This window comes from Anopheles stephensi, unplaced genomic scaffold (genome assembly GCF_013141755.1).
Source record: "Anopheles stephensi strain Indian unplaced genomic scaffold, UCI_ANSTEP_V1.0 ucontig447, whole genome shotgun sequence".
Lineage (NCBI taxonomy): Eukaryota > Metazoa > Arthropoda > Insecta > Diptera > Culicidae > Anopheles > Anopheles stephensi.
The window spans coordinates 96,643-107,730 of NW_023405399.1; the positions used below are offsets into that span (position 1 = coordinate 96,643).

An 11,088-nucleotide genomic window follows, 5' to 3' on the forward strand; every position below is an offset into this window, starting at 1 on the left:
CCTACCAATTCTACACACATGTGCGGTGAATAAAACATTTCGTGACACGCAAATGTATCCAAAATAAAATTCAATACTCCTGACGGTCCTTTTTTCGCCTGGGAATAATCGTACCGGGTGTGAACGAGGTCACCTTCAAGGAGATAACCTTGATTCATGCAAATCATGCCACAATTGCTGCAAATCACTCCTATCGGGGTGTTGCTTGGGGAATTACTGGCGAAAATTGAAAAACGTGTCTGGGTAGGAAAATTCTACAACTCAGGAAACCGGTGTGTATATCGTAAGGAGCATTACGGAAGTATGGAAACCGCTTTGCTTTGTTGTTCTGAAGGAAAATTTTGTAAATACACACATACACGCATCTAACTATATGAAGTCAACAGGTTATAAAATGGCACAAATTTACTGTGGGTCGCTTTTAACAATGCAACGTGTTACTTCCCACATGTGCGTACATGTTTATCTCGCATCGTTGAATCGTACGAACAAAACTCAGTTGTAAAATGGAGAGGTTTACTAAGTGGAAACAAAACCCACATCCAGCCTCCCACAATTCCCAAACCCCCCTTTTCCACCTCTCCTTTCTTTCTTCGTGTGTGTGTGTGTACCATGCATCGTTCCACCTAGTGGCCTAGTGGCCTGATGTCCTTCTGCATTGTAGACACTTTTGCATGGGGGGAGGTTTCCGCTTTACGGGGCTCACCAAAATGGTGACATTTTAAGGCGCCTCCTGACAAACGACCGGAATGGATAAAGCGAGGCGTAAACCGAGCGTAAAGTTGATGCTGCAGGCTTCCGACTGATAAAACACCGACTATGCACTTTTCGTTGACGTTGCCGGCCGGTCGGGAAGGAAATTGGACGAACGAGCAATGGAGTCGTGGATCCCAGTTCCAAATGCTTAAGGTTTTACAAACATCAGCCTAGCAAATAGGAATGAAAACCGAAAGCAAGGCAAGAGTGTATTTTTGCTCGACACGCTCGAAGGCAAATATGGAACTGTGGAACAAGAAATCTTTGTTTTTGCTAATGTCCAAAGAGAAAAAGCTCTGTTTGAAGAAGTTCGGTGTCTGGAGATAATTTGAAGAATACAAAACTGTCATCACAACTCACACCGCATCTGGAGCATATCATGTGTGATAGTTATTGTGACATTGATTACTTCCAATCTTCTAGAAAAATCTTGTATAAATTCTTGTACAAAACCAGTAAGAAAATGAATGTATTATGCTTTGTCGCGTATTTGTTTGTTTAACGGCAAGCTATCCCACACGTTTGACCTTGTTGCAAGGCTATCAAGGGAATGGGTTATTGCACCCTCAACGATTGATTACGTGTGCGTCCATTCTGCAGCTCCCTTATTCGGCTCCGAACAATGCTGAAGAAGGTTTTTAGTGAAGGTGTCCGCAATGCACGTTACCCAGCCACTGGTAGATCTTAAAGTACGGGTTTACGTACTTCACAGATACTGGCAAACGGGCTCCAGCTCCAGACTGGAGAACGGAACGGAACCCCGATCGTAGAAGGATGAAGTTTTCCCATTCGCCCACCGCACTGAAGGTTAGGTAGAGGAATTGGTTTTCAATAAGGTTGGGGATGAAAGTGATGCCGGGGTTTTTTGTTGCTCTGTAGGATGTATTTTAAAGTGATTAAAGTTCTGTGCCTGGGATTGTGAAGTTATGCGAATATGATTTCATCTCAAGGAATGATGAGTTTTAAGTTTTGAAGAAGTCTGTTAAAGGTGAGAGGTCTGTATGACAGTACCTCCTCATTTTCTAGGCTGTTTGTTAGTACTTCGATAAATATTCGTAAAATATAAAGAAGCTTGCAGACAAAGACGAACATCCAATTATAATTTTATCCACTTGAATGGAATTTATGATGATTCTAATTAAATATTTATTCATGGTTTAAACTCAACTACTTAGAACGAAACGAAATGGACAATCATTGACCCATTAGATATGGGGTATCAACCACTTATTACCATAAAGCACATCGTGCAAGGCCCAGACAGGTAGAGCAGCAATTCCAATCCCATCTTTTCCTGTCACAATTCAATGTCATACATGACTGCATAATCAAAGAAAATCTCGTACGAGACAAAGATTTTCTTGTACAACATCGATCGGGCATACGAGTCTTGTTAGAATGACCATCGTCACATTCCAAGTAGGGATTTGAATGGAAAATTCTTACCACCTGTGCTGGAAACATTTTTTTAATTAAAAATCTAGCTTCTAGAAAATGAAAGCCATACTTGGGTGGATTGAAACTGGATTTTAAAATGCCTTTGGTATAGAAATAAGAGATTGATAGCTCTCCTATACCACGGATGTTTGTCAAATAATTCAACAATGATGATGAAGAATGAGGTTAATCCAGGCTGTATATGAATGAGATGAGAATGAGATGACTTGTTGAATCCCACCTATTTTGGGTAAAAATTCATCATCTAGAGTTTCAATCAAAATAATGGAGGTACCACCTGCGGCCCTGCTAACGAACACTGATTTATGCAGGAGTGATGTACAAAGAGGTGACCAAACGTTTGAAGTCGTCCTAAACGTCACTTCTCTGGAGTCAAAAGTCAGAACCGACAACAACATTGATGTTGAGTAACGCGCGAGGGTTCTGGCTGCTAACCGGTCATACTACAGCCTTAGATAACTGCTCCACTCTAAATGCATGTCGCGACGGACGAAGCTGGGACTTTATAGAATTTATATTTATGCAGGTCTGAGACTTCGAAAATCGTTTATTTATAGAGGTATGATATGGGTTTCCGAGACCTCATTCTCCTCTTTAGCAGATGCAAGACTGTGAGCTATATCGATGACTGTTGGAGCAATCTAAGATCTCGAGCGGTTGTAAAGCCTAATAAGTAAGTAAAGTAGCTAATAGAAGAAACTTAAACTATATAATGCATATTGAAACATAACTCATAATACTCTCACACGTCCAAGGATTTTACTGATTCATTAAATTACTAAATAAATACTTTAATGTGAAGAATATTCTGAGAAGTTGTTGATGACATATCTCTTTGGAATAAAGTTTGAGGCACTTTGGTCTGATCCTAATGATCTCAATATTGTCTCAGTAGGATCTCAAAATATTGGGACCCAATAAGCTGAAGTCAATGTAGGTCCCTGGTGGTCCATATGGAATCTGACGACGATCAGAAGTAAGCAGTTAACAAAAATCCTTCAGATTGCTTAAAGATTATAGTATACGATCGGCTCTTCATTTGAGGCTATCGATCGGCTATAGCTCATCTTCAAGGATCCATATTGACATTCAAAAAAGGACATGTCAATTAAAAATGATTCCTTTTTTATAGGACATCTATGCTGTACACGTCTAAACCTCCCATGAGTCATGGTATAATCCCAAAACATATTTCAGCATCACCATAAAAAACCCAACCCCCAGACGAATCCAGCCCCAGCCAGACTGTAACACTTATGCGCTGCCAGGCTCCAGCTGTCTCCAGGTGGTGCGTGAAAATTTAAGCTACACACGACACAATCTCACCATGACCTACAGGCAAAAATGATCTAAAGATTGTTCATTTGCAAATAAAAAGAGCAAAACCACAAAACATCACAACACAATTATGTACATTGTGTCACGCCAGAGAGACACTTTGACACCGTGCCCTACTCATCCACCGGCTCATCCCATCCCATCGGGTGAGATGCCGCCGTTGATGATGTCTTACCGCAAAAAAAAAACTGGGTGTATCATTTGCGTAAAATCGCATACAGGTAACGTACCGCGAACGGGACACCGAAATTACGCAACGTATGACTGACAGACGATGAAACAATTTCGTGCTGCTGCGAGGCATTTGCCGGTGCGCATTTAATTTCATACGGCCGTCCCCGGATGGAAAGAAAGGAGCATAAGATGCGAAGATAAGTGGTTAACCGGGAACGAGGAGAAGAAGGAAGGAGTAGATGGGTTGAGGCGGAACCAAGCGAGGAAGTAAAAGCTCGGAAAGCGTGCAAAAACACTGGCGGCACCAGATCATGTGGTGGGTTGTGCTTTATCCTTGACCTGAATGTAGGCAGCGGCCGGTGTGTGTGCTTTTCCTCGTCGGGGGGGCACATTTCGTGCGTGAGACTTGTTTTTTATATTTTATATTTGTGCGCTTCTTTGTTTTGTGTACAACCCACCGCGGGTTGACCTTGAGCCGCCGAAGATCACCAACTTCTTGGTTTGGTAGTACACCAGTTTTTTTTTTTACGCTTATGTGACACACCTTTTATGCGGTGCGACAACGCTGTGCGTGTGTGATGCTGAAGTTCCCACGCAATTATTTTGCATTTTCATCTTAAAGAAAGGCTACCAGTGTTGTTTCGGGGTTGGTGGGCATATCTGGTGCGTAGCCTTGAGAAGAGGATGATTCACATTTCGAGAAAGAAGTCACAAGTCCATGAAAATGTTTGCCAGAAGTCCAAACTGCAAACTTCAAAATAACTGCATTAAAAACGATCTCCAGCACTTCAACGATCCATCAAGAAAATATTCGATTCCTCAAAATCGAGCGAATCAAAAATAAAAGCGAATAAGCTTATGTGTGTTTCCCATTTATTACTTCCCTTCGATCGCTCCCATTCCATCAGATCAGCTGATTTGAAAAGTGAAAGCGCGATCCAAACGATCGTCAGCGTACCGGGCGGTTGACATTCAATTTCTAATCGACTCACGCGTTTCTTCCGACTCATCCGTGACGGTGGGGTTTTGGTGTTGTGGATATGAATAGGAATATGTTAAACGATGATCGCTCGGTCGTCCAAACCGTCTCCAACTTATAGTACGACCCCTGCAGGGAGTGTTCCCAGTTCTCTCTAGTCTATCTCTTATTACCATTTCTATTAAGCATCATGCCAGTCAGGTTGTTTAAGAGCGGAATGATTTGTTTATCCTTCTGATGGGATGCAACAAGCGGCCATCACGGAACGAAAGGCAGTTTGCATGAAGGATATAGCACCACATCGATTAACTCTGACAATAGTGAAGGAAGCAACCTTCACCGTCGGCCGTGTCAACTATAATCTCTCTTTGGCACGTTGGAAGTTTATTAATTGCAAACAAACCATCCAAACGCTGCGCGAGACAATACGGCGCAGATATTAAATAGCAAATAATAGAAGCGCAAAAAACAAATTACAACCATACAACCACCTCACACCACCCCCATTCGGGGTTAGGTGAAATGTGCAATTAAATCCAAATTAGATTTTTGCACGATTCACCTCGCGACAGGGACAAAGATGGTGTCCAATTTTGCTGTTGACGGATGGGTAACGCTTCGATACGCTGGTCGCATTTTAAACAATTGCACTTGCCAAAACGGCTTGCGTCCCGGGCGCAGCGGACGCTAACACATCCACCTACGGATTGGGTAATTGGACGGAACGGACCACACAGTTCCCGGTGCTGCTATTAGCGTTTAGCGCTACGTAGGGAAGTTTGGTAAAGTTGTAAACGGTTGGTGTTAGCTTTTTTTTATGTAGTTGACGGTTTGAGTTCACGTAGGTCGTTGCTATTTCGTGAGGCTATTCCTGGTAACCAGGTTTTTATCGCAAGTAAAGTTAGCATAGAGCGTAGGTAAACGTTGTCAAACAAATGGACGATTTACTTAGAAAAACCGATATCACACATGCGAATGACGTATCAATTTGATACGAGAAAATACACTGAACTTTATATATAGCAAGTTTTTAGAGACTCGCATGGTAACTATAAGTTTTATAAAGCACTAAAAAGCAGTTAAACTAAAAAAAACTATTTATAGCATGACGTTAAAACTAATAACTTAAATTGATTTGATATTACGCGTTGAAATTTTAGTAATGCGAAGACTTTGTGAATTATTTACGAATAAAAGATATCCTATGCTAATATTCTTAATCTTTTTGACGTGATATTTTCTCCGCATATTAAAATATAAAGTGATAAGAGGATTTTCATTTAATCATTTCATATGAAGTTTTGATCATGGGTTTCATTCTGATGTCACTAATGCAGTTATTCAGCAGATAGTTCAAGAAATCTTCAAAAATACTGTTATTCACTTAAGAACTGTCTGATGAAGATTGCTGAAACGTTAGACATGGATGCCGGAAAAATTAATCTCCGCTTGTTTTGCAACTTATTTGAGGATTTAACGATCAATTTGTTTCTCTGTATTGATTACACAGAACCATTGGACAGGGGCCTCTAAAAAATTCTATTGGTCCCTGTTGGGAGGTTACTTCGATCGACGACTCTTGCTCGTCTTTTTTTGCTCATTCCGCGTTATCGTTACATGGACGGCCTTGACTTATACATAAACGTTCAGTTCTGCATTATAAAATCCACCTTGTCCAGGATATACATTATTTTAGAACAATTCTCCAAATATTGTCCTAGATCCAAGTAAAACAACGATAAAGCCACCGAGCAATATCGAGCGATGTCTCGAAATGTTTGTCCCTTCGAAAACGTTTTCTTGTTTATCCAAAAATGAGCGAATATCTTAAAACTTAAAACCTCATCGTCTGTTTTTTTTCCTCAGCTAGTCCTGCATCGAGCTGATTCAATTGACAACGCAGTGCAATTTTTACTGACTTAAGTAGATATGATATGAAAAGGTACATTCACCATTGGGCTCCGCTAGGACGCTAGATCATCAAATGTCACGTTTTTTCATTTGACGACCCATTTGTTCTAGTGAAACCCAAAAATCAATCTATTTTTTGTAAAGTGTACCCATTAGGCTCTGAGAATTTCCATTTTGAAAAATACATTTTGCAGCCTTCGTTTGGAAAAGTGCTCCATATGCAAAAACTCGTATGGACGTCCCACACATTCTCGGAAAATCGAATTAAAATGGTGCCTGTAAATAGCTAGACCACGTACAAAAATAAACAAATTTAGGCTGACCGTATGGCGGTTGGCTAGGATGATTGGAAAAAAGGTGCTTTTACTAGAGCCATCAGAATCATCTAGATTTGTCTTCCTGCGTGGCTTAAAAACCACATAAATGACCATTCGTCATTCCAATGATGCTGTTGAGTTGCATTCCAACCATCGATAGCTTCGGAACGTGAGTGTCCGTTCAGTAGACTGACAAATAGGAGATGATGGCAGGGTGATCAAGACATCAAGTTTCCATACTTAGTAATGCACTTTTTCGTCGCTGCGGCATTTGTTTGTTTGGATTGGATGTTTGCGTTGGATGACCGGCATAACCTAGCAGAATTGTAAGAGAATTTGTAACATGTTCCGAGAAATTTCTACTGAATAGATTTTTAAAACAGGTGTCCAATTCCAACCGCATTATCACATCACACGTTCTATGGAACATATAAGAGATTCTACTCCTACTCAGTAGAGCGCATTGAGTTTCCTAAAAAATTCTAGATCGAGAGGAAGTTTTTGGGTTGATAGAAACATGTTAAATGCTTAATATTCGCCTATTAGCATCACTGACGTGAAGTAAGTTTTCTCTTGAAGGTCCTGGGATTAATTCGTCAGTATAGCAAAGAATCGCTCCTACTGCTGCATCAAGGACCCTCCATAGGATCTCTGATTTTTTATTGTTTAATTAATTCAGATAGTTAATAAAGTTTCTTATCTAAATTTGTCGTCTTTGAAGCATTATTCAAATTCTGGAGCTATATTAGTCTCCATTTGACAGCACTGATTGTACTTTCCAACCTAAAATAAGCCACCGACTGCGTTGATCGTATTCGTTACAATTTTATGACAACAAAAACCATTTAATTACCCAACATACAACTCAACCAACCAATTATTCACGATCGAATAAAGTTCGTAAAGTTAAAAACGGGGAAACATTCACCATCAACCCCTCAAAGATAAATAATAACCCTTTATTTCGGGGGTAGAATATCATCGCACCTACGCACCGCTCAACCCAAATGCAACGCAACAACTCGTTTCATCTTTTCCAGTTTCCTGCACAGTAGCAAAAACCAAAAAGTGTAATGTTTTTAATTTTTAAGTTTTGTTTTTTTTTCAACAAGCAGTACGTTCTCGCCTCATTCATTAAGCGAGAAGAAAAATAAAACATTACCATATGTGTACAAATTGAACCAAAAGCCCCGCAATTCCCTCTGACCTGAAAATGGCGATACTGGTAACATTATTTCATTCGGTGTCGATTTTATTTTTGCGGCATCGATTGAACAATTTTCGGTCACCGTAGTAAAGATGGATGGAAGCAACAAAACAAAAAAAACCGACCCCATTCAAACAAACTGAAGCTGCCCTCCAAAAGCCCAAAAAAACACCGGTGGCCACCCGAATGTGCCGAAATCAATTCAAGAAAACCCACCGTAAAACGTTTCGCGTAAGCGCATTGAGTTCGCGAGCGCGCTCGACTACGTTCAGTGCAATGGGTTGGGTTTTCTTTACCGTGCTGGGGTTTTCCACCCGGACTCCGGCACGGTGTTTCCATGTGCCGATTGCGCGCCAGCTGTCCGAAGATTCGATACGACAAGATGCAAGCCGAGATGTGTTGTGGTTGGAGGCATGGGTACTTGTTCGAGGTACATGTCGGCAGAAGTGTGCATGCATGCAATTACACAACAACCATTGGGTGTTGTGGGACAGTGAATACCCCCCGAAGAAGCAGACATATCAACGAAAGCTCATCGCATCGCAACCACGCGGCGAGCATTGTGTGTGGTTCCACCCTCAGCTCCCAAAAGCTTCTGAAGAGCTGCCGATGTTGGAGTGGTGGATGATGCGCACGATCGAGGTAAACGGACGCGACACAGTTACAGGGTTGCCGATGGTTCGCGATGATGATGATGATGATGAAAGATTAAATAACGCCATCCCGTAATATGAGTAACTCTCGCAGTCGAACGGTCTAGAGAGCGGTCTACCGCTGCTACCGGCGCAAACACACATCCCAAACATACAACATAATGGAGTGAAGCTTTCCGCGGTCACTGTGGAAAAAATGCATTAAAACGTACTTACCTTTCAATTGATTGTGGTCAACAAGCGCACGACGCGTGACGCGCCGACCTGCGCTCGGTTCAGTTGCGCCAGCAGCACACGCACAGAAGGCGTCAAATGGTCGTGCTCCAGAGCTTATCCACTGCAAACCGCAATCCGCTGCGAGTGCTGATGATTTTCTTCGATTTCTTCTGCCAACCGGTCACAAATCTCGAACACACTCACACACACACACCACTCGGGCAGCCGGCAGCAGCAAATCACAAAACAAACAAAACTCCACTAAGACGCTGTGCTGAAAAGCCGAAAACCGAAAGTGAGAGTTTTTCGTGATCGCGCGCGCCTCTAATGCAAAATATCGGGGGTAGGCCGCAGGCAAATATATATTTCTTTCTCTTCTTTTCCTAGCTACTTCTTTCTCTTCTCACACACACGTACGAAACACACCAATTTACACTACCGCGTCACCTGGGAACGAAAATGGGTAGCTTTTTTTGTTAGTTGTTGATGATCGTGAGCAACTGGGCCGCGCTCTGTGTAAACTGGACCGAAAGTAACGCTGTTACGCATTATCACACATTTCACTGGATGCACAAAGGTAGCTTCAGAAAATCAAGGAACAGGAAACAGCGCTACAACCACCCTTCGCAATAGTTAGTGGCGCCACCGGACCAGTCAGACGTCAGACGTTTGACGTTCCGGTTTCCTTGTTGGTGTTACAATATTACTACTACTACTACTACTACAACGACTACTATCATTTCACCTATGATCCCTTGTTTCACTTTCGGGTATGACATGCCGGATTGTGAACGAACCTGGGGACACCATTCACTAGCACACACACACACGCACGAACGCACACACTGCAACAACACACTCTTATGCCGATAAAATGCACGTGCTTCGTGTGATCGGAGGTGCCGTTTGACGCTTTGCCTTTATCATCGGTCACTTTCCCCAAACGATCGCACTTCCGGTGGGCAACCTTTTGTCTTCTGGCTCTGATCCCAGCACGATTCGCTGCGAGAAGGGTTTGCCTGGGTCAGCCTGTCAACGGCTTAGCTATGTTCCACCAAGCGGGACACGGTTTCACTAAAGCGATTTTGCGAACATTTACACGCACTCAAGGTTGCTCAAGAGCTCAAGGAAAGCGTTGTTGTTGTTGTTTTTTTCTGTCTGATTTGAAAAGGCGAGAGAGAGAGTGAGAGAGGGGCTTACTATTTTTGATGTGATTTAACTAAAATCTCTCCTTTTTGATTACGATCACAAAACAAAACAAACATAAACAAACACACTACATAACACATACGTCAACAAAGCGTTACGAAGCGTTACTTCTTCGGTTTCGATACACATTAAACACCTTTCGAGCCTATTTAAAGCAACAACAAAAAAGTGTTTTTTTCTAAAAAGAATTTCGTATTAAACCATTTTTACGCCAAAAAAGAAACAATAACAAACCACTTGCCACTCGCGTACTTCGAATACGGCTTAAAGCCTTTCGCATAGGTGTTCGACGGTAACCCAACGGGCAGCAGGATAGGATACAAAAAAAAAAAATCGGTGCCAGTGTGGTTGCCGGATTCGAAAGTGGTAACTGTGCAGGCAGAAGGCGAACCAGAAAGCAGTTACGTCCGCAATCGGCCGCGGTACGATCGAAACTGAAAGCGCACGACGGGTTGTTGCGTCTGAGGTTCCGCGCACGGTGGCACGACCAGGGACGGCATGGGTGGGACAACCGGGCCGGGTGGTACCGGTGACCGGATCGGAGAAGGGAAGGCCGTCCGAATGCAAATGATGATCACAATGATGGCGATGATGGCGATGATGATGATGATGATAGTGTCTGATCATGCTGCGTCGATCACTGACCGGGCGGAGAAGGTGCGTATGAGCACGCATAGCCTATACGCTTTGCATGCTTTACCCCATCCACTCTCCACGCACCTCATCCCTCGCTTCCTTTCCCCGTCGTTGTCTAGGTCCAGGAAGCGAGCAGTGTGATCGAGTCTCCGGAAGAAACATATGCGCGCCTACCCTACGGGGTTGAAAGTGGTCCAAAAAGCGGGACGAATACAAACGAAACGCGTCTTTTCG

General features: G+C 42.6%; 1 protein-coding gene across 7 annotated transcripts in view; it reads right to left on the reverse strand.

Annotated features, from left to right (window-relative positions):
* LOC118517059 (UDP-glucosyltransferase 2-like) overlaps nucleotides 1–10,643 on the reverse strand; it is a 45,380-nt gene extending 34,737 nt beyond the window's left edge. The window contains exons 1-3 of one of the 7 annotated variants that reach the window (XM_036062914.1): nucleotides 9,755–10,140; nucleotides 9,436–9,456; nucleotides 9,010–9,283 (exon numbers count right to left, since the gene is read on the reverse strand). The gene's annotated coding sequence lies outside the window, so the exon portion shown is untranslated. Of the gene's footprint in view, nucleotides 1–9,009; nucleotides 9,457–9,754; nucleotides 10,141–10,452 lie in introns of those variants that run through there. The other 6 variants (XM_036062915.1, XM_036062911.1, XM_036062912.1 and 3 more) reach the window with 6 other exon arrangements.
* Nucleotides 10,644–11,088: the final 445 nt, after the last annotated feature.